This window comes from Engystomops pustulosus, chromosome 9, assembly GCF_040894005.1.
Source record: "Engystomops pustulosus chromosome 9, aEngPut4.maternal, whole genome shotgun sequence".
Classification (NCBI taxonomy): Eukaryota; Metazoa; Chordata; class Amphibia; order Anura; family Leptodactylidae; genus Engystomops; species Engystomops pustulosus.
Genome location: NC_092419.1, coordinates 63,265,097 through 63,290,748, shown reverse-complemented (window position 1 = coordinate 63,290,748; position 25,652 = coordinate 63,265,097). Strand labels below are relative to the sequence as shown.

General features: G+C 45.1%; 51 pseudogenes; all 51 read right to left on the bottom strand.

Annotated features, from left to right (window-relative positions):
* Positions 1-154: 154 nt before the first annotated feature.
* On the bottom strand, positions 155-273 carry LOC140089164 (5S ribosomal RNA; annotated as a pseudogene).
* Positions 274-343: 70 nt separating this feature from the next.
* On the bottom strand, positions 344-462 carry LOC140097872 (5S ribosomal RNA; annotated as a pseudogene).
* A 70-nt stretch (positions 463-532) lies between these two features.
* Positions 533-651, bottom strand: LOC140095721 (5S ribosomal RNA; annotated as a pseudogene).
* Positions 652-910: 259 nt separating this feature from the next.
* Positions 911-1,029, bottom strand: LOC140094699 (5S ribosomal RNA; annotated as a pseudogene).
* Positions 1,030-1,288: 259 nt separating this feature from the next.
* Positions 1,289-1,407, bottom strand: LOC140098749 (5S ribosomal RNA; annotated as a pseudogene).
* Positions 1,408-1,477: 70 nt separating this feature from the next.
* On the bottom strand, positions 1,478-1,596 carry LOC140091502 (5S ribosomal RNA; annotated as a pseudogene).
* A 446-nt stretch (positions 1,597-2,042) lies between these two features.
* LOC140094866 (5S ribosomal RNA) lies at positions 2,043-2,161 on the bottom strand (annotated as a pseudogene).
* Positions 2,162-2,608: 447 nt separating this feature from the next.
* Positions 2,609-2,727, bottom strand: LOC140094865 (5S ribosomal RNA; annotated as a pseudogene).
* Positions 2,728-3,175: 448 nt separating this feature from the next.
* LOC140082677 (5S ribosomal RNA) lies at positions 3,176-3,294 on the bottom strand (annotated as a pseudogene).
* A 259-nt stretch (positions 3,295-3,553) lies between these two features.
* On the bottom strand, positions 3,554-3,672 carry LOC140083343 (5S ribosomal RNA; annotated as a pseudogene).
* Positions 3,673-3,742: 70 nt separating this feature from the next.
* Positions 3,743-3,861, bottom strand: LOC140092717 (5S ribosomal RNA; annotated as a pseudogene).
* Positions 3,862-4,687: 826 nt separating this feature from the next.
* LOC140088887 (5S ribosomal RNA) lies at positions 4,688-4,806 on the bottom strand (annotated as a pseudogene).
* A 259-nt stretch (positions 4,807-5,065) lies between these two features.
* On the bottom strand, positions 5,066-5,184 carry LOC140089163 (5S ribosomal RNA; annotated as a pseudogene).
* A 70-nt stretch (positions 5,185-5,254) lies between these two features.
* Positions 5,255-5,373, bottom strand: LOC140097871 (5S ribosomal RNA; annotated as a pseudogene).
* A 70-nt stretch (positions 5,374-5,443) lies between these two features.
* Positions 5,444-5,562, bottom strand: LOC140095720 (5S ribosomal RNA; annotated as a pseudogene).
* Positions 5,563-5,821: 259 nt separating this feature from the next.
* LOC140094698 (5S ribosomal RNA) lies at positions 5,822-5,940 on the bottom strand (annotated as a pseudogene).
* A 259-nt stretch (positions 5,941-6,199) lies between these two features.
* LOC140098748 (5S ribosomal RNA) lies at positions 6,200-6,318 on the bottom strand (annotated as a pseudogene).
* A 70-nt stretch (positions 6,319-6,388) lies between these two features.
* Positions 6,389-6,507, bottom strand: LOC140091490 (5S ribosomal RNA; annotated as a pseudogene).
* A 446-nt stretch (positions 6,508-6,953) lies between these two features.
* Positions 6,954-7,072, bottom strand: LOC140094864 (5S ribosomal RNA; annotated as a pseudogene).
* A 448-nt stretch (positions 7,073-7,520) lies between these two features.
* Positions 7,521-7,639, bottom strand: LOC140082676 (5S ribosomal RNA; annotated as a pseudogene).
* A 637-nt stretch (positions 7,640-8,276) lies between these two features.
* LOC140096406 (5S ribosomal RNA) lies at positions 8,277-8,395 on the bottom strand (annotated as a pseudogene).
* Positions 8,396-8,465: 70 nt separating this feature from the next.
* On the bottom strand, positions 8,466-8,584 carry LOC140098082 (5S ribosomal RNA; annotated as a pseudogene).
* Positions 8,585-9,031: 447 nt separating this feature from the next.
* On the bottom strand, positions 9,032-9,150 carry LOC140079181 (5S ribosomal RNA; annotated as a pseudogene).
* A 70-nt stretch (positions 9,151-9,220) lies between these two features.
* LOC140092715 (5S ribosomal RNA) lies at positions 9,221-9,339 on the bottom strand (annotated as a pseudogene).
* A 636-nt stretch (positions 9,340-9,975) lies between these two features.
* LOC140098327 (5S ribosomal RNA) lies at positions 9,976-10,094 on the bottom strand (annotated as a pseudogene).
* A 448-nt stretch (positions 10,095-10,542) lies between these two features.
* Positions 10,543-10,661, bottom strand: LOC140088886 (5S ribosomal RNA; annotated as a pseudogene).
* A 259-nt stretch (positions 10,662-10,920) lies between these two features.
* On the bottom strand, positions 10,921-11,039 carry LOC140096912 (5S ribosomal RNA; annotated as a pseudogene).
* A 259-nt stretch (positions 11,040-11,298) lies between these two features.
* LOC140094570 (5S ribosomal RNA) lies at positions 11,299-11,417 on the bottom strand (annotated as a pseudogene).
* Positions 11,418-11,675: 258 nt separating this feature from the next.
* On the bottom strand, positions 11,676-11,794 carry LOC140089225 (5S ribosomal RNA; annotated as a pseudogene).
* Positions 11,795-12,431: 637 nt separating this feature from the next.
* LOC140095527 (5S ribosomal RNA) lies at positions 12,432-12,550 on the bottom strand (annotated as a pseudogene).
* Positions 12,551-12,809: 259 nt separating this feature from the next.
* LOC140096910 (5S ribosomal RNA) lies at positions 12,810-12,928 on the bottom strand (annotated as a pseudogene).
* Positions 12,929-13,565: 637 nt separating this feature from the next.
* LOC140095904 (5S ribosomal RNA) lies at positions 13,566-13,684 on the bottom strand (annotated as a pseudogene).
* Positions 13,685-13,753: 69 nt separating this feature from the next.
* LOC140094863 (5S ribosomal RNA) lies at positions 13,754-13,872 on the bottom strand (annotated as a pseudogene).
* Positions 13,873-14,131: 259 nt separating this feature from the next.
* On the bottom strand, positions 14,132-14,250 carry LOC140089582 (5S ribosomal RNA; annotated as a pseudogene).
* A 1,392-nt stretch (positions 14,251-15,642) lies between these two features.
* On the bottom strand, positions 15,643-15,761 carry LOC140079180 (5S ribosomal RNA; annotated as a pseudogene).
* Positions 15,762-15,831: 70 nt separating this feature from the next.
* Positions 15,832-15,950, bottom strand: LOC140093599 (5S ribosomal RNA; annotated as a pseudogene).
* Positions 15,951-16,209: 259 nt separating this feature from the next.
* Positions 16,210-16,328, bottom strand: LOC140089581 (5S ribosomal RNA; annotated as a pseudogene).
* Positions 16,329-16,965: 637 nt separating this feature from the next.
* Positions 16,966-17,084, bottom strand: LOC140097729 (5S ribosomal RNA; annotated as a pseudogene).
* A 447-nt stretch (positions 17,085-17,531) lies between these two features.
* Positions 17,532-17,650, bottom strand: LOC140079178 (5S ribosomal RNA; annotated as a pseudogene).
* Positions 17,651-17,720: 70 nt separating this feature from the next.
* LOC140091112 (5S ribosomal RNA) lies at positions 17,721-17,839 on the bottom strand (annotated as a pseudogene).
* A 70-nt stretch (positions 17,840-17,909) lies between these two features.
* Positions 17,910-18,028, bottom strand: LOC140092136 (5S ribosomal RNA; annotated as a pseudogene).
* A 70-nt stretch (positions 18,029-18,098) lies between these two features.
* On the bottom strand, positions 18,099-18,217 carry LOC140089580 (5S ribosomal RNA; annotated as a pseudogene).
* A 1,392-nt stretch (positions 18,218-19,609) lies between these two features.
* Positions 19,610-19,728, bottom strand: LOC140087402 (5S ribosomal RNA; annotated as a pseudogene).
* A 70-nt stretch (positions 19,729-19,798) lies between these two features.
* LOC140082210 (5S ribosomal RNA) lies at positions 19,799-19,917 on the bottom strand (annotated as a pseudogene).
* Positions 19,918-20,175: 258 nt separating this feature from the next.
* On the bottom strand, positions 20,176-20,294 carry LOC140097513 (5S ribosomal RNA; annotated as a pseudogene).
* Positions 20,295-20,364: 70 nt separating this feature from the next.
* Positions 20,365-20,483, bottom strand: LOC140098761 (5S ribosomal RNA; annotated as a pseudogene).
* Positions 20,484-20,742: 259 nt separating this feature from the next.
* On the bottom strand, positions 20,743-20,861 carry LOC140091837 (5S ribosomal RNA; annotated as a pseudogene).
* A 3,471-nt stretch (positions 20,862-24,332) lies between these two features.
* On the bottom strand, positions 24,333-24,451 carry LOC140079177 (5S ribosomal RNA; annotated as a pseudogene).
* Positions 24,452-24,521: 70 nt separating this feature from the next.
* On the bottom strand, positions 24,522-24,640 carry LOC140097619 (5S ribosomal RNA; annotated as a pseudogene).
* Positions 24,641-24,710: 70 nt separating this feature from the next.
* Positions 24,711-24,829, bottom strand: LOC140093598 (5S ribosomal RNA; annotated as a pseudogene).
* A 259-nt stretch (positions 24,830-25,088) lies between these two features.
* On the bottom strand, positions 25,089-25,207 carry LOC140089579 (5S ribosomal RNA; annotated as a pseudogene).
* Positions 25,208-25,652: the final 445 nt, after the last annotated feature.

Below are 25,652 nucleotides of genomic sequence, written 5' to 3'. Positions count from 1 at the left end.
ATGCTGGAACTTGCCAAGCCTTAACCTGCATCGCTGCTGCGATCTGACAAGAGCACGCACATTCAGCTTAGAATGGCCGTTGACAGCAGCTGTTCAATTTGAACCTTCTTTTACTATCTCATAGAGAAACTAACACAATTTTCAGGTTCAAAAAGGTCAACGGAACTTGGGATTCCCAGCCAGTCTCCCATGCTGGAACTTGCCAAGCCTTAAGCTGCATCGCTGCTGCGATCTGACGAGAGCAGGCACATTCAGCTTAGAATGGCCGTTGACAGCAGCTGTTCAATTTGAAAGTTCTTTTACTATCTCATAGAGAAACTAACACAATTTTCAGGTTCAAAAAGGGCAACGGAACTTGGGATTCCCAGCCAGTCTCCCATGCTGGTACTTGCCAAGCCTTAAGCTGCATTGCTGCTGCGATCTGGCGAGAGCAGGCACATTCAGCTTAGAATGGCCATTGTCAGCAGTGGTTCAATTTGAACCTTCTTCTACTATCTTATATAGAAACTAACACAATTTTCAGGTTCAAAAAGGTCACCAGAACTTGGGATTCCCAGCCAGTCTCCCATGCTGGTACTTGCCAAGCCTTAAGCTGCATTGCTGCTGCGATCTGACGAGAGCAGGCACATTCAGCTTAGAATGGCCATTGACAGCAGTTGTTCAATTTGAACCTTCTTCTACTATCTCATAGAGAAACTAACACAATTTTCAGGTTCAAAAAGGTCACCAGAACTTGGGATTCCCAGCCAGTCTCCCATGCTGGTACTTGCCAAGCCTTAAGCTGCATCGCTGCTGCGATCTGACAAGAGCACACACATTCAGCTTAGAATGGCCGTTGACAGCAGCTGTTCAATTTGAACCTTCTTTTGCTATCTCATAGAGAAACTAACACAATTTTCAGGTTCAAAAAGATCAACAGAACTTGGGATTCCAAGCCAGTCTCCCATGCTGGTACTTGCCAAGCCTTAAGCTGCATTGCTGCTGCGATCTGACGAGAGCAGGCATATTCAGCTTAGAATGGCCGTTGACAGCAGCTGTTCAATTTGAACCTTCTTTTACTATCTCATAGAGAAACTAACACAATTTTCAGGTTCAAAAAGGTCACCAGAACTTGGGATTCCAAGCCAGTCTCCCATGCTGGTACTTGCCAAGCCTTAAGCTGCATCGCTGCTGCGATCTGACAAGAGCACGCACATTCAGCTTAGAATGGCCGTTGACAGCAGCTGTTCAATTTGAACCTTCTTTTGCTATCTCATAGAGAAACTAACACAATTTTCAGGTTCAAAAAGGTCACCAGAACTTGGGATTCCAAGCCAGTCTCCCATGCTGGTACTTGCCAAGCCTTAAGCTGCATTGCTGCTGCGATCTGACGAGAGCAGGCATATTCAGCTTAGAATGGCCGTTGACAGCAGCTGTTCAATTTGAACCTTCTTTTACTATCTCATAGAGAAACTAACACAATTTTCAGGTTCAAAAAGGTCAACGGAACTTGGGATTCCCAGCCAGTCTCCCATGCTGGTACTTGCCAAGCCTTAAGCTGCATTGCTGCTGCGATCTGACGAGAGCAGGCACATTCAGCTTAGAATGGCCGTTGACAGCAGCTGTTCAATTTGAACCTTCTTTTACTATCTCATAGAGAAACTAACACATTTTCAGGTTCAAAAAGGTCAACAGAACTTGGGATTCCCAGCCAGTCTCCCATGCTGGTACTTGCCAAGCCTTAAGCTGCATTGCTGCTGTAATCTGACGAGAGCAGGCACATTCAGCTTAGAATTGCCGTTGACAGCAGCTGTTCAATTTGAACCTTCTTTTACTATCTCATAGAGAAACTAACACAATTTTCAGGTTCAAAAAGGTCAACGGAACTTGGAATTCCCAGCCAGTCTCCCATGCTGGTATTTGCCAAGCCTTAAGTTGCATTGCTGCTGCGATCTGACGAGAGCAGGCAAATTCAGCTTAGAATGGCCGTTGACAGCAGCTGTTCAATTTGAACCTTCTTTTACTATCTCATAGAGAAACTAACACATTTTCAGGTTCAAAAAGGTCAACAGAACTTGGGATTCCCAGCCAGTCTCCCATGCTGGTACTTGCCAAGCCTTAAGCTGCATTGCTGCTGCAATCTGACGAGAGCAGGCACATTCAGCTTAGAATTGCCGTTGACAGCAGCTGTTCAATTTGAACCTTCTTTTACTATCTCATAGAGAAACTAACACAATTTTAAGGTTCAAAAAGGTCAACAGAACTTGGGATTCCCAGCCAGTCTCCCATGCTGGTACTTGCCAAGCCTTAAGCTGCATTGCTGCTGCGATCTGAAAAGAGCACACACATTCAGCTTAGAATGGCCGTTGACAGCAGTTGTTCAATTTGAACCTTCTTCTACTATCTCATAGAGAAACTAACACAATTTTCAGGTTCAAAAAGGTCACCAGAACTTGGGATTCCCAGCCAGTCTCCCATGCTGGTACTTGCCAAGCCTTAAGCTGCATTGCTGCTGTAATCTGACGAGAGCAGGCATATTCAGCTTAGAATGGCCGTTGACAGCAGCTGTTCAATTTGAACCTTCTTTTACTATCTCATAGAGAAACTAACACATTTTCAGGTTCAAAAAGGTCAACAGAACTTGGGATTCCCAGCCAGTCTCCCATGCTGGTACTTGCCAAGCCTTAAGCTGCATTGCTGCTGCAATCTGACGAGAGCAGGCACATTCAGCTTAGAATTGCCGTTGACAGCAGCTGTTCAATTTGAACCTTCTTTTACTATCTCATAGAGAAACTAACACAATTTTAAGGTTCAAAAAGGTCAACAGAACTTGGGATTCCCAGCCAGTCTCCCATGCTGGTACTTGCCAAGCCTTAAGCTGCATTGCTGCTGCGATCTGAAAAGAGCACACACATTCAGCTTAGAATGGCCGTTGACAGCAGTTGTTCAATTTGAACCTTCTTCTACTATCTCATAGAGAAACTAACACAATTTTCAGGTTCAAAAAGGTCACCAGAACTTGGGATTCCCAGCCAGTCTCCCATGCTGGTACTTGCCAAGCCTTAAGCTGCATTGCTGCTGCGATCTGACAAGAGCACGCACATTCAGCTTAGAATGGCCGTTGACAGCAGCTGTTCAATTTGAACCTTCTTTTACTATCTCATAGAGAAACAAACACAATTTTCAGGTTCAAAAAGGTCAACGGAACTTGGGATTCCCAGCCAGTCTCCCATGCTGGTACTTGCCAAGCCTTAAGCTGCATTGCTGCTGCGATCTGACGAGAGCAGGCACATTCAGCTTAGAATGGCCATTGACAGCAGTTGTTCAATTTGAACCTTCTTCTACTATCTCATATAGAAACTAACACAATTTTCAGGTTCAAAAAGGTCACCAGAACTTGGGATTCCAAGCCAGTCTCCCATGCTGGTACTTGCCAAGCCTTAAGCTGCATCGCTGCTGCGCTCTGACAAGAGCACGCACATTCAGCTTAGAATGGCCGTTGACAGCAGCTGTTCAATTTGAACCTTCTTTTACTATCTCATAGAGAGACTAACACAATTTTCAGGTTCAAAAAGGGCAACGGAACTTGGGATTCCCAGCCAGTCTCCCATGCTGGTACTTGCCTAGCCTTAAGCTGCATTGCTGCTGCGATCTGACGAGAGCAGGCACATTCAGCTTAGAATGGCCGTTGACAGCAGCTGTTCAATTTGAACCTTCTTTTACTATCTCATAGAGAAACTAACACAATTTTCAGGTTCAAAAAGGTCAACGGAACTTGGGATTCCCAGCCAGTCTCCCATGCTGGTACTTGCCAAGCCTTAAGCTGCATTGCTGCTGCGATCTGACAAGAGCAGGCACATTCAGCTTAGAATGGCCATTGACAGCAGTTGTTCAATTTGAACCTTCTTCTACTATCTCATATAGAAACTAACACAATTTTCAGGTTCAAAAAGGTCACCAGAACTTGGGATTCCAAGCCAGTCTCCCATGCTGGTACTTGCCAAGCCTTAAGCTGCATCGCTGCTGCGATCTGACAAGAGCACGCACATTCAGCTTAGAATGGCCGTTGACAGCAGATGTTCAATTTGAACCTTCTTTTACTATCTCATAGAGAAACTAACACAATTTTCAGGTTCAAAAAGGTCAACAGAACTTGGGATTCCCAGCCAGTCTCCCATGCTGGTACTTGCCAAGCCTTAAGCTGCATCGCTGCTGCGATCTGACAAGAGCACACACATTCAGCTTAGAATGGCCGTTGACAGCAGTTGTTCAATTTGAACCTTCTTCTACTATCTCATAGAGAAACTAACACAATTTTCAGGTTCAAAAAAGTCACCAGAACATGGGATTCCCAGGCAGTCTCCCATGCTGGTACTTGCCAAGCCTTAAGCTGCATCGCTGCTGCGATCTGACAAGAGCAGGCACATTCAGCTTAGAATGGCCGTTGACAGCAGTTGTTCAATTTGAACCTTTTTCTACTATCTCATATAGAAACTAACACAATTTTCAGGTTCAAAAAGGTCACCAGAACTTGGGATTCCAAGCCAGTCTCCCATGCTGGTACTTGCCAAGACTTAAGCTGCATCGCTGCTGCGATCTGACAAGAGCACGCACATTCAGCTTAGAATGGCCGTTGACAGCAGCTGTTCAATTTGAACCTTCTTTTACTATCTCATAGAGAAACTAACACAATTTTCAGGTTCAAAAAGGTCAACGGAACTTGGGATTCCCAGCCAGTCTCCCATGCTGGTACTTGCCAAGCCTTAAGCTGCATTGCTGCTGCGATCTGACAAGAGCAGGCACATTCAGCTTAGAATGGCCGTTGACAGGAGCATTTCAAATTGAACCTTCTTTTACTATCTCATAGAGAAACTAAAACAATTTTCAAGTTCAAAAAGGACAACAGAACTTGGGATTCCCAGCCAGTCTCCCATGCTGGAACTTGCCAAGCCTTAACCTGCATCGCTGCTGCGATCTGACAAGAGCACGCACATTCAGCTTAGAATGGCCGTTGACAGCAGCTGTTCAATTTGAACCTTCTTTTACTATCTCATAGAGAAACTAACACAATTTTCAGGTTCAAAAAGGTCAACGGAACTTGGGATTCCCAGCCAGTCTCCCATGCTGGAACTTGCCAAGCCTTAAGCTGCATCGCTGCTGCGATCTGACGAGAGCAGGCACATTCAGCTTAGAATGGCCGTTGACAGCAGCTGTTCAATTTGAAAGTTCTTTTACTATCTCATAGAGAAACTAACACAATTTTCAGGTTCAAAAAGGGCAACGGAACTTGGGATTCCCAGCCAGTCTCCCATGCTGGTACTTGCCAAGCCTTAAGCTGCATTGCTGCTGCGATCTGGCGAGAGCAGGCACATTCAGCTTAGAATGGCCATTGTCAGCAGTGGTTCAATTTGAACCTTCTTCTACTATCTTATATAGAAACTAACACAATTTTCAGGTTCAAAAAGGTCACCAGAACTTGGGATTCCCAGCCAGTCTCCCATGCTGGTACTTGCCAAGCCTTAAGCTGCATTGCTGCTGCGATCTGACGAGAGCAGGCACATTCAGCTTAGAATGGCCATTGACAGCAGTTGTTCAATTTGAACCTTCTTCTACTATCTCATAGAGAAACTAACACAATTTTCAGGTTCAAAAAGGTCACCAGAACTTGGGATTCCCAGCCAGTCTCCCATGCTGGTACTTGCCAAGCCTTAAGCTGCATCGCTGCTGCGATCTGACAAGAGCACACACATTCAGCTTAGAATGGCCGTTGACAGCAGCTGTTCAATTTGAACCTTCTTTTGCTATCTCATAGAGAAACTAACACAATTTTCAGGTTCAAAAAGATCAACAGAACTTGGGATTCCAAGCCAGTCTCCCATGCTGGTACTTGCCAAGCCTTAAGCTGCATTGCTGCTGCGATCTGACGAGAGCAGGCATATTCAGCTTAGAATGGCCGTTGACAGCAGCTGTTCAATTTGAACCTTCTTTTACTATCTCATAGAGAAACTAACACAATTTTCAGGTTCAAAAAGGTCACCAGAACTTGGGATTCCAAGCCAGTCTCCCATGCTGGTACTTGCCAAGCCTTAAGCTGCATCGCTGCTGCGATCTGACAAGAGCACGCACATTCAGCTTAGAATGGCCGTTGACAGCAGCTGTTCAATTTGAACCTTCTTTTGCTATCTCATAGAGAAACTAACACAATTTTCAGGTTCAAAAAGGTCACCAGAACTTGGGATTCCAAGCCAGTCTCCCATGCTGGTACTTGCCAAGCCTTAAGCTGCATTGCTGCTGCGATCTGACGAGAGCAGGCATATTCAGCTTAGAATGGCCGTTGACAGCAGCTGTTCAATTTGAACCTTCTTTTACTATCTCATAGAGAAACTAACACAATTTTCAGGTTCAAAAAGGTCAACGGAACTTGGGATTCCCAGCCAGTCTCCCATGCTGGTACTTGCCAAGCCTTAAGCTGCATTGCTGCTGCGATCTGACGAGAGCAGGCACATTCAGCTTAGAATGGCCGTTGACAGCAGCTGTTCAATTTGAACCTTCTTTTACTATCTCATAGAGAAACTAACACATTTTCAGGTTCAAAAAGGTCAACAGAACTTGGGATTCCCAGCCAGTCTCCCATGCTGGTACTTGCCAAGCCTTAAGCTGCATTGCTGCTGTAATCTGACGAGAGCAGGCACATTCAGCTTAGAATTGCCGTTGACAGCAGCTGTTCAATTTGAACCTTCTTTTACTATCTCATAGAGAAACTAACACAATTTTCAGGTTCAAAAAGGTCAACGGAACTTGGAATTCCCAGCCAGTCTCCCATGCTGGTATTTGCCAAGCCTTAAGTTGCATTGCTGCTGCGATCTGACGAGAGCAGGCAAATTCAGCTTAGAATGGCCGTTGACAGCAGCTGTTCAATTTGAACCTTCTTTTACTATCTCATAGAGAAACTAACACATTTTCAGGTTCAAAAAGGTCAACAGAACTTGGGATTCCCAGCCAGTCTCCCATGCTGGTACTTGCCAAGCCTTAAGCTGCATTGCTGCTGCAATCTGACGAGAGCAGGCACATTCAGCTTAGAATTGCCGTTGACAGCAGCTGTTCAATTTGAACCTTCTTTTACTATCTCATAGAGAAACTAACACAATTTTAAGGTTCAAAAAGGTCAACAGAACTTGGGATTCCCAGCCAGTCTCCCATGCTGGTACTTGCCAAGCCTTAAGCTGCATTGCTGCTGCGATCTGAAAAGAGCACACACATTCAGCTTAGAATGGCCGTTGACAGCAGTTGTTCAATTTGAACCTTCTTCTACTATCTCATAGAGAAACTAACACAATTTTCAGGTTCAAAAAGGTCACCAGAACTTGGGATTCCCAGCCAGTCTCCCATGCTGGTACTTGCCAAGCCTTAAGCTGCATTGCTGCTGCGATCTGACAAGAGCACGCACATTCAGCTTAGAATGGCCGTTGACAGCAGCTGTTCAATTTGAACCTTCTTTTACTATCTCATAGAGAAACAAACACAATTTTCAGGTTCAAAAAGGTCAACGGAACTTGGGATTCCCAGCCAGTCTCCCATGCTGGTACTTGCCAAGCCTTAAGCTGCATTGCTGCTGCGATCTGACGAGAGCAGGCACATTCAGCTTAGAATGGCCATTGACAGCAGTTGTTCAATTTGAACCTTCTTCTACTATCTCATATAGAAACTAACACAATTTTCAGGTTCAAAAAGGTCACCAGAACTTGGGATTCCAAGCCAGTCTCCCATGCTGGTACTTGCCAAGCCTTAAGCTGCATCGCTGCTGCGCTCTGACAAGAGCACGCACATTCAGCTTAGAATGGCCGTTGACAGCAGCTGTTCAATTTGAACCTTCTTTTACTATCTCATAGAGAGACTAACACAATTTTCAGGTTCAAAAAGGGCAACGGAACTTGGGATTCCCAGCCAGTCTCCCATGCTGGTACTTGCCTAGCCTTAAGCTGCATTGCTGCTGCGATCTGGCGAGAGCAGGCACATTCAGCTTAAAATGGCCATTGACAGCAGTTGTTCAATTTGAACCTTTTTCTACTATCTTATATAGAAACTAACACAATTTTCAGGTTCAAAAAGGTCAACAGAACTTGGGATTCCCAGCCAGTCTCCCATGCTGGAACTTGCCAAGCCTTAAGCTGCATCGCTGCTGCGATCTGACAAGAGCACGCACATTCAGCTTAGAATGGCCGTTGACAGCAGCTGTTCAATTTGAACCTTCTTTTACTATCTCATAGAGAAACTAACACAATTTTCAGGTTCAAAAAGGTCAACGGAACTTGGGATTCCCAGCCAGTCTCCCATGCTGGAACTTGCCAAGCCTTAAGCTGCATCGCTGCTGCAATCTGACGAGAGCAGGCACATTCAGCTTAGAATGGCCGTTGACAGCAGCTGTTCAATTTGAAAGTTCTTTTACTATCTCATAGAGAAACTAACACAATTTTCAGGTTCAAAAAGGGCAACGGAACTTGGGATTCCCAGCCAGTCTCCCATGCTGGTACTTGCCAAGCCTTAAGCTGCATTGCTGCTGCGATCTGGCGAGAGCAGGAACATTCAGCTTAGAATGGCCATTGTCAGCAGTGGTTCAATTTGAACCTTCTTCTACTATCTTATATAGAAACTAACACAATTTTCAGGTTCAAAAAGGTCACCAGAACTTGGGATTCCAAGCCAGTCTCCCATGCTGGTACTTGCCAAGCCTTAAGCTGCATTGCTGCTGCAATCTGACAAGAGCAGGCACATTCAGCTTAGAATGGCCGTTGACAGCAGCTGTTCAATTTGAACCTTCTTTTGCTATCTCATAGAGAAACTAACACAATTTTCAGGTTCAAAAAGGTCACCAGAACTCGGGATTCCAAGACAGTCTCCCATGCTGGTACTTGCCAAGCCTTAAGCTGCATCGCTGCTGCGATCTGACAAGAGCACGCACATTCAGCTTAGAATGGCCGTTGACAGCAGCTGTTCAATTTGAACCTTCTTTTACTATCTCATAGAGAAACTAACACATTTTCAGGTTCAAAAAGGTCAACAGAACTTGGGATTCCCAGCCAGTCTCCCATGCTGGTACTTGCCAAGCCTTAAGCTGCATTGCTGCTGCGATCTGACGAGAGCAGGCACATTCAGCTTAGAATGGCCGTTGACAGCAGCTGTTCAATTTGAACCTTCTTTTACTATCTCATAGAGAAACTAACACAATTTTCAGGTTCAAAAAGGTCAACGGAACTTGGGATTCCCAGCCAGTCTCCCATGCTGGTACTTGCCAAGCCTTAAGCTGCATTGCTGCTGCGATCTGACAAGAGCAGGCACATTCAGCTTAGAATGGCCATTGACAGCAGTTGTTCAATTTGAACCTTCTTCTACTATCTCATATAGAAACTAACACAATTTTCAGGTTCAAAAAGGTCACCAGAACTTGGGATTCCAAGCCAGTCTCCCATGCTGGTACTTGCCAAGCCTTAAGCTGCATCGCTGCTGCGATCTGACAAGAGCACGCACATTCAGCTTAGAATGGCCGTTGACAGCAGATGTTCAATTTGAACCTTCTTTTACTATCTCATAGAGAAACTAACACAATTTTCAGGTTCAAAAAGGTCAACAGAACTTGGGATTCCCAGCCAGTCTCCCATGCTGGTACTTGCCAAGCCTTAAGCTGCATCGCTGCTGCGATCTGACAAGAGCACACACATTCAGCTTAGAATGGCCGTTGACAGCAGTTGTTCAATTTGAACCTTCTTCTACTATCTCATAGAGAAACTAACACAATTTTCAGGTTCAAAAAAGTCACCAGAACATGGGATTCCCAGCCAGTCTCCCATGCTGGTACTTGCCAAGCCTTAAGCTGCATCGCTGCTGCGATCTGACAAGAGCACGCACATTCAGCTTAGAATGGCCGTTGACAGCAGCTGTTCAATTTGAACCTTCTTTTACTATCTCATAGAGAAACTAACACATTTTCAGGTTCAAAAAGGTCAACGGAACTTGGAATTCCCAGCCAGTCTCCCATGCTGGTACTTGCCAAGCCTTAAGTTGTATTGCTGCTGCGATCTGACGAGAGCAGGTAAATTCGGCTTAGAATGGCCGTTGACAGCAGCTGTTCAATTTGAACCTTCTTTTGTTATCTCATAGAGAAACTAACACAATTTTCAGGTTCAAAAAGGTCACCAGAACTTGGGATTCCAAGCCAGTCTCCCATGCTGGTACTTGCCAAGCCTTAAGCTGCATCGCTGCTGCGATCTGACAAGAGCACGCAAATTAAGCTTAGAATGGCCGTTGACAGCAGCTGTTCAATTTGAACCTTCTTTTGCTATCTCATAGAGAAACTAACACAATTTTCAGGTTCAAAAAGGTCACCAGAACTTGGGATTCCCAGCCAGTCTCCCATGCTGGTACTTGCCAAGCCTTAAGCTGCATCGCTGCTGCGATCTGACAAGAGCACGCACATTCAGCTTAGAATGGCCGTTGACAGCAGCTGTTCAATTTGAACCTTCTTTTACTATCTCATAGAGAAACTAACACAATTTTCAGGTTCAAAAAGGTCAACGGAACTTGGGATTCCCAGCCAGTCTCCCATGCTGGTACTTGCCAAGCCTTAAGCTGCATTGCTGCTGCGATCTGACAAGAGCAGGCACATTCAGCTTAGAATGGCCGTTGACAGCAGCATTTCAAATTGAACCTTCTTTTACTATCTCATAGAGAAACCAAAACAATTTTCAAGTTCAAAAACGTCAACAGAACTTGGGATTCCCAGCCAGTCTCCCATGCTGGAACTTGCCAAGCCTTAAGCTGCATCGCTGCTGCGATCTGACAAGAGCACGCACATTCAGCTTAGAATGGCCGTTGACAGCAGCTGTTCAATTTGAACCTTCTTTTACTATCTCATAGAGAAACTAACACAATTTTCAGGTTCAAAAAGGGCAACGGAACTTGGGATTCCCAGCCAGTCTCCCATGCTGGTACTTGCCAAGCCTTAAGCTGCATTGCTGCTGCGATCTGGCGAGAGCAGGCACATTCAGCTTAGAATGGCCATTGACAGCAGTTGTTCAATTTGAACCTTCTTCTACTATCTTATATAGAAACTAACACAATTTTCAGGTTCAAAAAGGTCACCAGAACTTGGGATTCCAAGCCAGTCTCCCATGCTGGTACTTGCCAAGCCTTAAGCTGCATTGCTGCTGCAATCTGACAAGAGCAGGCACATTCAGCTTAGAATGGCCGTTGACAGCAGCTGTTCAATTTGAACCTTCTTTTACTATCTCATAGAGAAACTAACACAATTTTCAGGTTCAAAAAGGGCAACGGAACTTGGGATTCCCAGCCAGTCTCCCATGCTGGTACTTGCCAAGCCTTAAGCTGCATTGCTGCTGCGATCTGGCGAGAGCAGGCACATTCAGCTTAGAATGGCCGTTGACAGCAGTTGTTCAATTTAAACCTTCTTTTGCTATCTCATAGAGAAACTAACACAATTTTCAGGTTCAAAAAGGTCAACAGAACTTGGGATTCCAAGCCAGTCTCCCATGCTGGTACTTGCCAAGCCTTAAGCTGCATCGCTGCTGTGATCTGACAAGAGCACGCACATTCAGCTTAGAATGGCCGTTGACAGCAGCTGTTCAATTTGAACCTTCTTTTACTATCTCATAGAGAAACTAACACATTTTCAGGTTCAAAAAGGTCAACAGAACTTGGGATTCCCAGCCAGTCTCCCATGCTGGTACTTGCCAAGCCTTAAGCTGCATTGCTGCTACGATCTGACGAGAGCAGGCACATTCAGCTTAGAATGGCCGTTGACAGCAGCTGTTCAATTTGAACCTTCTTTTACTATCTCATAGAGAAACTAACACAATTTTCAGGTTCAAAAAGGTCACCAGAACTTGGGATTCCAAGCCAGTCTCCCATGCTGGTACTTGCCAAGCCTTAAGCTGCATTGCTGCTGCGATCTGACAAGAGCACGCACATTCAGCTTAGAATGGCCGTTGACAGCAGCTGTTCAATTTGAACCTTCTTTTACTATCTCATAGAGAAACTAACACAATTTTCAGGTTCAAAAAGGTCAACAGAACTTGGGATTCCCAGCCAGTCTCCCATGCTGGTACTTGCCAAGCCTTAAGCTGCATCGCTGCTGCGATCTGACAAGAGCACACACATTCAGCTTAGAATGGCCGTTGACAGCAGTTGTTCAATTTGAACCTTCTTCTACTATCTCATAGAGAAACTAACACAGTTTTCAGGTTCAAAAAAGTCACCAGAACTTGGGATTCCCAGCCAGTCTCCCATGCTGGTACTTGCCAAGCCTTAAGCTGCATCGCTGCTGCGATCTGACGAGAGCACGCACATTCAGCTTAGAATGGCCGTTGACAGCAGCTGTTCAATTTGAACCTTCTTTTACTATCTCATAGAGAAACTAACACAATTTTCAGGTTCAAAAAGGTCAACGGAACATGGGATTCCCAGCCAGTCTCCCATGCTGGTACTTGCCAAGCCTTAAGCTGCATTGCTGCTGCGATCTGACAAGAGCAGGCACATTCAGCTTAGAATGGCCGTTGACAGCAGCATTTCAAATTGAACCTTCTTTTACTATCTCATAGAGAAACTAAAACAATTTTCAAGTTCAAAAAGGTCAACAGAACTTGGGATTCCCAGCCAGTCTCCCATGCTGGAACTTGCCAAGCCTTAAGCTGCATCGCTGCTGCGATCTGACAAGAGCACACACATTCAGCTTAGAATGGCCGTTGACAGCAGCTGTTCAATTTGAACCTTCTTTTACTATCTCATAGAGAAACTAACACAATTTTCAGGTTCAAAAAGGGCAACGGAACTTGGGATTCCCAGCCAGTCTCCCATGCTGGTACTTGCCAAGCCTTAAGCTGCATTGCTGCTGCGATCTGGCGAGAGCAGGCACATTCAGCTTAGAATGGCCATTGACAGCAGTTGTTCAATTTGAACCTTCTTCTACTATCTTATATAGAAACTAACACAATTTTCAGGTTCAAAAAGGTCACCAGAACTTGGGATTCCAAGCCAGTCTCCCATGCTGGTACTTGCCAAGCCTTAAGCTGCATTGCTGCTGCAATCTGACAAGAGCAGGCACATTCAGCTTAGAATGGCCGTTGACAGCAGCTGTTCAATTTGAACCTTCTTTTGCTATCTCATAGAGAAACTAACACAATTTTCAGGTTCAAAAAGGTCACCAGAACTTGGGATTCCAAGCCAGTCTCCCATGCTGGTACTTGCCAAGCCTTAAGCTGCATCGCTGCTGCGATCTGACAAGAGCACGCACATTCAGCTTAGAATGGCCGTTGACAGCAGCTGTTCAATTTGAACCTTCTTTTACTATCTCATAGAGAAACTAACACAATTTTCAGGTTCAAAAAGGGCAACGGAACTTGGGATTCCCAGCCAGTCTCCCATGCTGGTACTTGCCAAGCCTTATGCTGCATTGCTGCTGCGATCTGGCGAGAGCAGGCACATTCAGCTTAGAATGGCCGTTGACAGCAGTTGTTCAATTTGAACCTTCTTCTACTATCTTATATAGAAACTAACACAATTTTCAGGTTCAAATCGGTCAACGGAACTTGGGATTCCCAGCCAGTCTCCCATGCTGGTACTTGCCAAGCCTTAAGCTGCATCGCTGCTGCGATCTGACAAGAGCACGCACATTCAGCTTAGAATGGCCGTTGACAGCAGCTGTTCAATTTGAACCTTCTTTTACTATCTCATAGAGAAACTAACACATTTTCAGGTTCAAAAAGGTCAACAGAACTTGGGATTCCCAGCCAGTCTCCCATGCTGGTACTTGCCAAGCCTTAAGCTGCATTGCTGCTGCAATCTGACGAGAGCAGGCACATTCAGCTTAGAATTGCCGTTGACAGCAGCTGTTCAATTTGAACCTTTTTTTACTATCTCATAGAGAAACTAACACAATTTTCAGGTTCAAAAAGGTCAACAGAACTTGGGATTCCCAGCCAGTCTCCCATGCTGGTACTTGCCAAGCCTTAAGCTGCATCGCTGCTGCGATCTGAAAAGAGCACACACATTCAGCTTAGAATGGCCGTTGACAGCAGTTGTTCAATTTGAACCTTCTTCTACTATCTCATAGAGAAACTAACACAATTTTCAGGTTCAAAAAGGTCAACAGAACTTGGGATTCCCAGCCAGTCTCCCATGCTGGTACTTGCCAAGCCTTAAGCTGCATTGCTGCTGCAATCTGACGAGAGCAGGCACATTCAGCTTAGAATGGCCGTTGACAGCAGCTGTTCAATTTGAACCTTCTTTTGCTATCTCATAGAGAAACTAACACAATTTTCAGGTTCAAAAAGGTCACCAGAACTTGGGATTCCAAGCCAGTCTCCCATGCTGGTACTTGCCAAGCCTTAAGCTGCATCGCTGCTGCGATCTGACAAGAGCACGCACATTCAGCTTAGAATGGCCGTTGACAGCAGCTGTTCAATTTGAACCTTCTTTTACTATCTCATAGAGAAACTAACACAATTTTCAGGTTCAAAAAGGGCAACGGAACTTGGGATTCCCAGCCAGTCTCCCATGCAGATACTTGCCAAGCCTTAAGCTGCATTGCTGCTGCGATCTGGCGAGAGCAGGCACATTCAGCTTAGAATGGCCATTGACAGCAGTTGTTCAATTTGAACCTTCTTCTACTATCTTATATAGAAACTAACACAATTTTCAGGTTCAAAAAGGTCACCAGAACTTGGGATTCCAAGCCAGTCTCCCATGCTGGTACTTGCCAAGCCTTAAGCTGCATTGCTGCTGCAATCTGACAAGAGCAGGCACATTCAGCTTAGAATGGCCGTTGACAGCAGCTGTTCAATTTGAACCTTCTTTTGCTATCTCATAGAGAAACTAACACAATTTTCAGGTTCAAAAAGGTCACCAGAACTTGGGATTCCAAGCCAGTCTCCCATGCTGGTACTTGCCAAGCCTTAAGCTGCATCGCTGCTGCGATCTGACAAGAGCACGCACATTCAGCTTAGAATGGCCGTTGACAGCAGCTGTTCAATTTGAACCTTCTTTTACTATCTCATAGAGAAACTAACACAATTTTCAGGTTCAAAAAGGGCAACGGAACTTGGGATTCCCAGCCAGTCTCCCATGCTGGTACTTGCCAAGCCTTATGCTGCATTGCTGCTGATATCTGGCGAGAGCAGGCACATTCAGCTTAGAATGGCCGTTGACAGCAGTTGTTCAATTTGAACCTTCTTCAACTATCTTATATAGAAACTAACACAATTTTCAGGTTCAAAAAGGTCACCAGAACTTGGGATTCCAAGCCAGTCTCCCATGCTGGTACTTGCCAAGCCTTAAGCTGCATTGCTGCTGCAATCTGACAAGAGCACGCACATTCAGCTTAGAATGGCCGTTGACAGCAGCTGTTCAATTTGAACCTTCTTTTGCTATCTCATAGAGAAACTAACACAATTTTCAGGTTCAAAAAGGTCACCAGAACTTGGGATTCCAAGCCAGTCTCCCATGCTGGTACTTGCCAAGCCTTAAGCTGCATCGCTGCTGCGATCTGACAAGAGCACGCACATTCAGCTTAGAATGGCCGTTGACAGCAGCTGTTCAATTTGAACCTTCTTTTACTATCTCATAGAGAAACTAACACATTTTCAGGTTCAAAAAGGTCAACAGAACTTGGGATTCCCAGCCAGTCTCCCATGCTGGTACTTGCCAAGCCTTAAGCTGCATTGCTGCTGCGATCTGACGAGAGCAGGCACATTCAGCTTAGAATGGCCGTTGACAGCAGCTGTTCAATTTGAACCTTCTTTTACTATCTCATAGAGAAACTAACACAATTTTCAGGTTCAAAACGGTCAACGGAACTTGGGATTCCCAGCCAGTCTCCCATGCTGGTACTTGCCAAGCCTTAAGCTGCATTGCTGCTGCAATCTGACGAGAGCAGGCACATTCAGCTTAGAATTGCCGTTGACAGCAGCTGTTCAATTTGAACCTTTTTTTACTATCTCATAGAGAAACTAACACAATTTTCAGGTTCAAAAAGGTCAACAGAACTTGGGATTCCCAGCCAGTCTCCCATGCTGGTACTTGCCAAGCCTTAAGCTGCATCGCTGCTGCGATCTGAAAAGAGCACACACATTCAGCTTAGAATGGCCGTTGACAGCAGTTGTTCAATTTGAACCTTCTTCTACTATCTCATAGAGAAACTAACACAATTTTCAGGTTCAAAAAGGTCAACAGAACTTGGGATTCCCAGCCAGTCTCCCATGCTGGTACTTGCCAAGCCTTAAGCTGCATTGCTGCTGCAATCTGACGAGAGCAGGCACATTCAGCTTAGAATGGCCGTTGACAGCAGCTGTTCAATTTGAACCTTCTTTTGCTATCTCATAGAGAAACTAACACAATTTTCAGGTTCAAAAAGGTCACCAGAACTTGGGATTCCAAGCCAGTCTCCCATGCTGGTACTTGCCAAGCCTTAAGCTGCATCGCTGCTGCGATCTGACAAGAGCACGCACATTCAGCTTAGAATGGCCGTTGACAGCAGCTGTTCAATTTGAACCTTCTTTTACTATCTCATAGAGAAACTAACACAATTTTCAGGTTCAAAAAGGGCAACGGAACTTGGGATTCCCAGCCAGTCTCCCATGCTGGTACTTGCCAAGCCTTAAGCTGCATTGCTGCTGCGATCTGGCGAGAGCAGGCACATTCAGCTTAGAATGGCCATTGACAGCAGTTGTTCAATTTGAACCTTCTTCTACTATCTTATATAGAAACTAACACAATTTTCAGGTTCAAAATGGTCACCAGAACTTGGGATTCCAAGCCAGTCTCCCATGCTGGTACTTGCCAAGCCTTAAGCTGCATTGCTGCTGCAATCTGACAAGAGCAGGCACATTCAGCTTAGAATGGCCGTTGACAGCAGCTGTTCAATTTGAACCTTCTTTTACTATCTCATAAAGAAACTAACACAATTTTAAGGTTCAAAAAGGTCAACGGAACTTGGGATTCCCAGCCAGTCTCCCATGCTGGTACTTGCCAAGCCTTATGCTGCATTGCTGCTGCGATCTGGCGAGAGCAGGCACATTCAGCTCAGAATGGCCGTTGACAGCAGTTGTTCAATTTGAACCTTCTTCTACTATCTTATATAGAAACTAACACAAATTTCAGGTTCAAAAAGGTCACCAGAACTTGGGATTCCAAGCCAGTCTCCCATGCTGGTACTTGCCAAGCCTTAAGCTGCATTACTGCTGCAATCTGACAAGAGCAGGCACATTCAGCTTAGAATGGCCGTTGACAGCAGCTGTTCAATTTGAACCTTCTTTTGCTATCTCATAGAGAAACTAACACAATTTTCAGGTTCAAAAAGGTCACCAGAACTTGGGATTCCAAGCCAGTCTCCCATGCTGGTACTTGCCAAGCCTTAAGCTGCATCGCTGCTGCGATCTGACAAGAGCACGCACATTCAGCTTAGAATGGCCGTTGACAGCAGCTGTTCAATTTGAACCTTCTTTTACTATCTCATAGAGAAACTAACACATTTTCAGGTTCAAAAAGGTCAACAGAACTTGGGATTCCCAGCCAGTCTCCCATGCTGGTACTTGCCAAGCCTTAAGCTGCATTGCTGCTGCGATCTGACGAGAGCAGGCACATTCAGCTTAGAATGGCCGTTGACAGCAGCTGTTCAATTTGAACCTTCTTTTACTATCTCATAGAGAAACTAACACAATTTTCAGGTTCAAAAAGGTCAACGGAACTTGGGATTCCCAGCCAGTCTCCCATGCTGGTACTTGCCAAGCCTTAAACTGCATTGCTGCTGCGATCTGACGAGAGCAGGCACATTCAGCTTAAAATGGCCGTTGACAGCAGCTGTTCAATTTGAACCTTCTTTTACTATCTCATAGAGAAACTAACACAATTTTCAGGTTCAAAATGGTCAACGGAACTTGGAATTCCCAGCCAGTCTCCCATGCTGGTACTTGCCAAGCCTTAAGCTGCATTGCTGCTGCAATCTGACGAGAGCAGGCACATTCAGCTTAGAATTGCCGTTGACAGCAGCTGTTCAATTTGAACCTTTTTTTACTATCTCATAGAGAAACTAACACAATTTTCAGGTTCAAAAAGGTCAACAGAACTTGGGATTCCCAGCCAGTCTCCCATGCTGGTACTTGCCAAGCCTTAAGCTGCATTGCTGCTGCAATCTGACGAGAGCAGGCACATTCAGCTTAGAATGGCCGTTGACAGCAGCTGTTCAATTTGAACCTTCTTTTGCTATCTCATAGAGAAACTAACACAATTTTCAGGTTCAAAAAGGTCACCAGAACTTGGGATTCCAAGCCAGACTCCCATGCTGGTACTTGCCAAGCCTTAAGCTGCATCGCTGCTGCGATCTGACAAGAGCACGCACATTCAGCTTAGAATGGCCGTTGACAGCAGCTGTTCAATTTGAACCTTCTTTTACTATCTCATAGAGAAACTAACACAATTTTCAGGTTCAAAAAGGGCAACGGAACTTGGGATTCCCAGCCAGTCTCCCATGCTGGTACTTGCCAAGCCTTATGCTGCATTGCTGCTGCGATCTGGCGAGAGCAGGCACATTCAGCTTAGAATGGCCGTTGACAGCAGTTGTTCAATTTGAACCTTCTTCTACTATCTTATATAGAAACTAACACAATTTTCAGGTTCAAAAAGGTCACCAGAACTTGGGATTTCAAGCCAGGCTCCCATGCTGGTACTTGCCAAGCCTTAAGCTGCATTGCTGCTGCAATCTGACAAGAGCAGGCACATTCAGCTTAGAATGGCCGTTGACAGCAGCTGTTCAATTTGAACCTTCTTTTGCTATCTCATAGAGAAACTAACACAATTTTCAGGTTCAAAAAGGTCACCAGAACTTGGGATTCCAAGCCAGTCTCCCATGCTGGTACTTGCCAAGCCTTAAGCTGCATCGCTGCTGCGATCTGACAAGAGCACGCACATTCAGCTTAGAATGGCCATTGACAGCAGCTGTTCAATTTGAACCTTCTTTTACTATCTCATAGAGAAACTAACACAATTTTCAGGTTCAAAAAGGGCAACGGAACTTGGGATTCCCAGCCAGTCTCCCATGCTGGTACTTGCCAAGCCTTAAGCTGCATTGCTGCTGCGATCTGGCGAGAGCAGGCACATTCAGCTTAGAATGGCCATTGACAGCAGTTGTTCAATTTGAACCTTCTTCTACTATCTTATATAGAAACTAACACAATTTTCAGGTTCAAAAAGGTCACCAGAACTTGGGATTCCAAGCCAGTCTCCCATGCTGGTACTTGCCAAGCCTTAAGCTGCATTGCTGCTGCAATCTGACAAGAGCAGGCACATTCAGATTAGAATGGCCGTTGACAGCAGCTGTTCAATTTGAACCTTCTTTTGCTATCTCATAGAGAAACTAACACAATTTTCAGGTTCAAAAAGGTCACCAGAACTTGGGATTCCAAGCCAGTCTCCCATGCTGGTACTTGCCAAGCCTTAAGCTGCATCGCTGCTGCGATCTGACAAGAGCACGCACATTCAGCTTAGAATGGCCGTTGACAGCAGCTGTTCAATTTGAACCTTCTTTTACTATCTCATAGAGAAACTAACACATTTTCAGGTTCAAAAAGGTCAACAGAACTTGGGATTCCAAGCCAGTCTCCCATGCTGGTACTTGCCAAGCCTTAAGCTGCATTGCTGCTGCGATCTGACGAGAGCAGGCACATTCAGCTTAGAATGGCCGTTGACAGCAGCTGTTCAATTTGAACCTTCTTTTACTATCTCATAGAGAAACTAACACAATTTTCAGGTTCAAAAAGGACAACGGAACTTGGGATTCCCAGCCAGTCTCCCATGCTAGTACTTGCCAAGCCTTAAGCTGCATTGCTGCTGCGATCTGACGAGAGCAGGCACATTCAGCTTAGAATGGCCGTTGACAGCAGCTGTTCAATTTGAACCTTCTTTTACTATCTCATAGAGAAACTAACACATTTTCAGGTTCAAAAAGGTCAACGGAACTTGGAATTCCCAGCCAGTCTCCCATGCTGGTACTTGCCAAGCCTTAAGTTGCATTGCTGCTAGCGATCTGACGAGAGCAGGCAAATTCAGCTTAGAATGGCCGTTGACAGCAGTTGTTCAATTTGAACCTTCTTTTACTATCTCATAGAGAAACTAACACATTTTCAGGTTCAAAAAGGTCTACAGAACTTGGGATTCCCAGCCAGTCTCCCATGCTGGTACTTGCCAAGCCTTAAGCTGCATTGCTGCTGCAATCTGACGAGAGCAGGCACATTCAGCTTAGAATTGCCGTTGACAGCAGCTGTTCAATTTGAACCTTCTTTTACTATCTCATAGAGAAACTAACACAATTTTCAGGTTCAAAAAGGTCAACGGAACTTGGAATTCCCAGCCAGTCTCCCATGCTGGTACTTGCCAAGCCTTAAGTTGCATTGCTGCTGCAATCTGACGAGAGCAGGCAAATTCAGCTTAGAATGGCCGTTGACAGCAGCTGTTCAATTTGAACCTTCTTTTACTATCTCATAGAGAAACTAACACAATTTTCAGGTTCAAAAAGGTCAACAGAACTTGGAATTCCCAGCCAGTCTCCCATGCTGGTACTTGCCAAGCCTTAAGCTGCATCGCTGCTGCGATCTGACAAGAGCACGCACATTCAGCTTAGAATTGCCGTTGACAGTAGCTTTTCAATTTGAACCTTCTTTTACTATCTCATACAGAAACTAACACAATTTTCAGGTTCAAAAAGGTCAACGGAACTTGGGATTCCCAGCCAGTCTCCCATGCTGGTACTTGCCAAGCCTTAAGCTGCATTGCTGCTGCGATCTGACGAGAGCACGCACATTCAGCTTAGAATGGCCATTGACAGCAGCTGTTCAATTTGAACCTTCTTTTACTAACTCATAGAGAAACTAACACAATTTTCAGGTTCAAAAAGCTCAACAGAACTTGGGATTCCCAGCCAGTCTCCCAAGCTGGTACTTGCCAAGCCTTAAGCTGCATCGCTGCTGCGATCTGACAAGAGCACACACATTCAGCTTAGAATGGCCGTTGACAGCAGTTGTTCAATTTAAACCTTCTTCTACTATCTCATAGAGAAACTAACACAATTTTCAGGTTCAAAAAAGTCACCAGAACTTTGGATTCCCAGCCAGTCTCCCATGCTGGTACTTGCCAAGCCTTAAGCTGCATTTCTGCTGCGATCTGACAAGAGCAGGCACATTCAGCTTAGAATGGCCGCTGACAGCAGCATTTCAAATTGAACCTTCTTTTACTATCTCATAGAGAAACCAAAACAATTTTCAAGTTCAAAAACGTCAACAGAACTTGGGATTCCCAGCCAGTCTCCCATGCTGGAACTTGCCAAGCCTTAAGCTGCATCGCTGCTGCGATCTGACAAGAGCACACACATTCAGCTTAGAATGGCCGTTGACAGCAGCTGTTCAATTTGAACCTTCTTTTACTATCTCATAGAGAAACTAACACAATTTTCAGGTTCAAAAAGGGCAACGGAACTTGGGATTCCCAGCCAGTCTCCCATGCTGGTACTTGCCAAGCCTTAAGCTGCATTGCTGCTGCGATCTGGCGAGAGCAGGCACATTCAGCTTAGAATGGCCATTGACAGGAGTTGTTCAATTTGAACCTTCTTCTACTATCTTATATAGAAACTAACACAATTTTCAGGTTCAAAAAGGTCACCAGAACTTGGGATTCCAAGCCAGTCTCCCATGCTGGTACTTGCCAAGCCTTAAGCTGCATTGCTGCTGCAATCTGACAAGAACAGGCACATTCAGCTTAGAATGGCCGTTGACAGCAGCTGTTCAATTTGAACCTTCTTTTGCTATCTCATAGAGAAACTAACACAATTTTCAGGTTCAAAAAGGTCACCAGAACTTGGGATTCCAAGCCAGTCTCCCATGCTGGTACTTGCCAAGCCTTAAGCTGCATCGCTGCTGCGATCTGACAAGAGCACGCACATTCAGCTTAGAATGGCCGTTGACAGCAGCTGTTCAATTTGAACCTTCTTTTACTATCTCATAGAGAAACTAACACAATTTTCAGGTTCAAAAAGGGCAACGGAACTTGGGATTCCCAGCCAGTCTCCCATGCTGGTACTTGCCAAGCCTTAAGCTGCATTGCTGCTGCGATCTGGCGAGAGCAGGCACATTCAGCTTAGAATGGCCATTGACAGCAGTTGTTCAATTTGAACCTTCTTCTACTATCTTATATAGAAACTAACACAATTTTAAGGTTCAAAAAGGTCACCAGAACTTGGGATTCCAAGCCAGTCTCCCATGCTGGTACTTGCCAAGCCTTAAGCTGCATTGCTGCTGCAATCTGACAAGAGCAGGCACATTCAGCTTAGAATGGCCGTTGACAGAAGCTGTTCAATTTGAACCTTCTTTTGCTATCTTATAGAGAAACTAACACAATTTTCAGGTTCAAAAAGGTCACCAGAACTTGGGATTCCAAGCCAGTCTCCCATGCTGGTACTTGCCAAGCCTTAAGCTGCATCGCTGCTGCGATCTGACAAGAGCACGCACATTCAGCTTAGAATGGCCGTTGACAGCAGCTGTTCAATTTGAACCTTCTTTTACTATCTCATAGAGAAACTAACACAATTTTCAGGTTCAAAAAGGGCAACGGAACTTGGGATTCCCAGCCAGTCTCCCATGCTGGTACTTGCCAAGCCTTATGCTGCATTGTTGCTGCGATCTGGCGAGAGCAGGCACATTCAGCTTAGAATGGCCATTGACAGCAGTTGTTCAATTTGAACCTTCTTCTACTATCTTATATAGAAACTAACACAATTTTCAGGTTCAAAAAGGTCACCAGAACTTGGGATTCCAAGCCAGTCTCCCATGCTGGTACTTGCCAAGCCTTAAGCTGCATTGCTGCTGCAATCTGACAAGAGCAGGCACATTCAGCTTAGAATGGCCGTTGACAGCAGCTGTTCAATTTGAACCTTCTTTTGCTATCTCATAGAGAAACTAACACAATTTTCAGGTTCAAAAAGGTCACCAGAACTTGGGATTCCAAGCCAGTCTCCCATGCTGGTACTTGCCAAGCCTTAAGCTGCATCGCTGCTGCGATCTGACAAGAGCACGCACATTGAGCTTAGAATGGCCGTTGACAGCAGCTGTTCAATTTGAACCTTCTTTTACTATCTCATAGAGAAACTAACACAATTTTCAGGTTCAAAAAGGGCAACGGAACTTGGGATTCCCAGCCAGTCTCCCATGCTGGTACTTGCCAAGCCTTAAGCTGCATTGCTGCTGCGATCTGGCGAGAGCAGGCACATTCAGCTTAGAATGGCCATTGACAGCAGTTGTTCAATTTGAACCTTCTTCTACTATCTTATATAGAAACTAACACAATTTTAAGGTTCAAAAAGGTCACCAGAACTTGGGATTCCAAGCCAGTCTCCCATGCTGGTACTTGCCAAGCCTTAAGCTGCATTGCTGCTGCAATCTGACAAGAGCAGGCACATTCAGCTTAGAATGGCCGTTGACAGCAGCTGTTCAATTTGAACCTTCTTTTGCTATCTCATAGAGAAACTAACACAATTTTCAGGTTCAAAAAGGTCACCAGAACTTGGAATTCCAAGCCAGTCTCCCATGCTGGTACTTGCCAAACCTTAAGCTGCATCGCTGCTGCGATCTGACAAGAGCACGCACATTCAGCTTAGAATGGCCGTTGACAGCAGCTGTTCAATTTGAACCTTCTTTTACTATCTCATAGAGAAACTAACACAATTTTCAGGTTCAAAAAGGGCAACGGAACTTGGGATTCCCAGCCAGTCTCCCATGCTGGTACTTGCCAAGCCTTATGCTGCATTGCTGCTGCGATCTGGCGAGAGCAGGCACATTCAGCTTAGAATGGCCGTTGACAGCAGTTGTTCAATTTGAACCTTCTTCTACTATCTTATATAGAAACTAACACAATTTTCAGGTTCAAAAAGGTCACCAGAACTTGGGATTCCAAGCCAGTCTCCCATGCTGGTACTTGCCAAGCCTTAAGCTGCATTGCTGCTGCAATCTGACAAGAGCAGGCACATTCAGCTTAGAATGGCCGTTGACAGCAGCTGTTCAATTTGAACCTTCTTTTGCTATCTCATAGAGAAACTAACACAATTTTCAGGTTCAAAAAGGTCACCAGAACTTGGGATTCCAAGCCAGTCTCCCATGCTGGTACTTGCCAAGCCTTAAGCTGCATCGCTGCTGCGATCTGACAAGAGCACGCACATTCAGCTTAGAATGGCCGTTGACAGCAGCTGTTCAATTTGAACCTTCTTTTACTATCTCATAGAGAAACTAACACATTTTCAGGTTCAAAAAGGTCAACAGAACTTGGGATTCCCAGCCAGTCTCCCATGCTGGTACTTGCCAAGCCTTAAGCTGCATTGCTGCTGCGATCTGACGAGAGCAGGCACATTCAGCTTAGAATGGCCGTTGACAGCAGCTGTTCAATTTGAACCTTCTTTTACTATCTCATAGAGAAACTAACACAATTTTCAGGTTCAAAAAGGTCAACGGAACTTGGGATTCCCAGCCAGTCTCCCATGCTGGTACTTGCCAAGCCTTAAACTGCATTGCTGCTGCAATCTGACGAGAGCAGGCACATTCAGCTTAAAATGGCCGTTGACAGCAGCTGTTCAATTTGAACCTTCTTTTACTATCTCATAGAGAAACTAACACAATTTTCAGGTTCAAAACGGTCAACGGAACTTGGGATTCCCAGCCAGTCTCCCATGCTGGTACTTGCCAAGCCTTAAGCTGCATTGCTGCTGCAATCTGACGAGAGCAGGCACATTCAGCTTAGAATTGCCGTTGACAGCAGCTGTTCAATTTGAACCTTTTTTTACTATCTCATAGAGAAACTAACACAATTTTCAGGTTCAAAAAGGTCAACAGAACTTGGGATTCCCAGCCAGTCTCCCATGCTGGTACTTGCCAAGCCTTAAGCTGCATCGCTGCTGCGATCTGAAAAGAGCACACACATTCAGCTTAGAATGGCCGTTGACAGCAGTTGTTCAATTTGAACCTTCTTCTACTATCTCATAGACAAACTAACACAATTTTCAGGTTCAAAATGGTCAACAGAACTTGGGATTCCCAGCCAGTCTCCCATGCTGGTACTTGCCAAGCCTTAAGCTGCATTGCTGCTGCAATCTGACGAGAGCAGGCACATTCAGCTTAGAATGGCCGTTGACAGCAGCTGTTCAATTTGAACCTTCTTTTGCTATCTCATAGAGAAACTAACACAATTTTCAGGTTCAAAAAGGTCACCAGAACTTGGGATTCCAAGCCAGTCTCCCATGCTGGTACTTGCCAAGCCTTAAGCTGCATCGCTGCTGCGATCTGACAAGAGCACGCACATTCAGCTTAGAATGGCCGTTGACAGCAGCTGTTCAATTTGAACCTTCTTTTACTATCTCATAGAGAAACTAACACAATTTTCAGGTTCAAAAAGGGCAACGGAACTTGGGATTCCCAGCCAGTCTCCCATGCTGGTACTTGCCAAGCCTTAAGCTGCATTGCTGCTGCGATCTGGCGAGAGCAGGCACATTCAGCTTAGAATGGCCATTGACAGCAGTTGTTCAATTTGAACCTTCTTCTACTATCTTATATAGAAACTAACACAATTTTCAGGTTCAA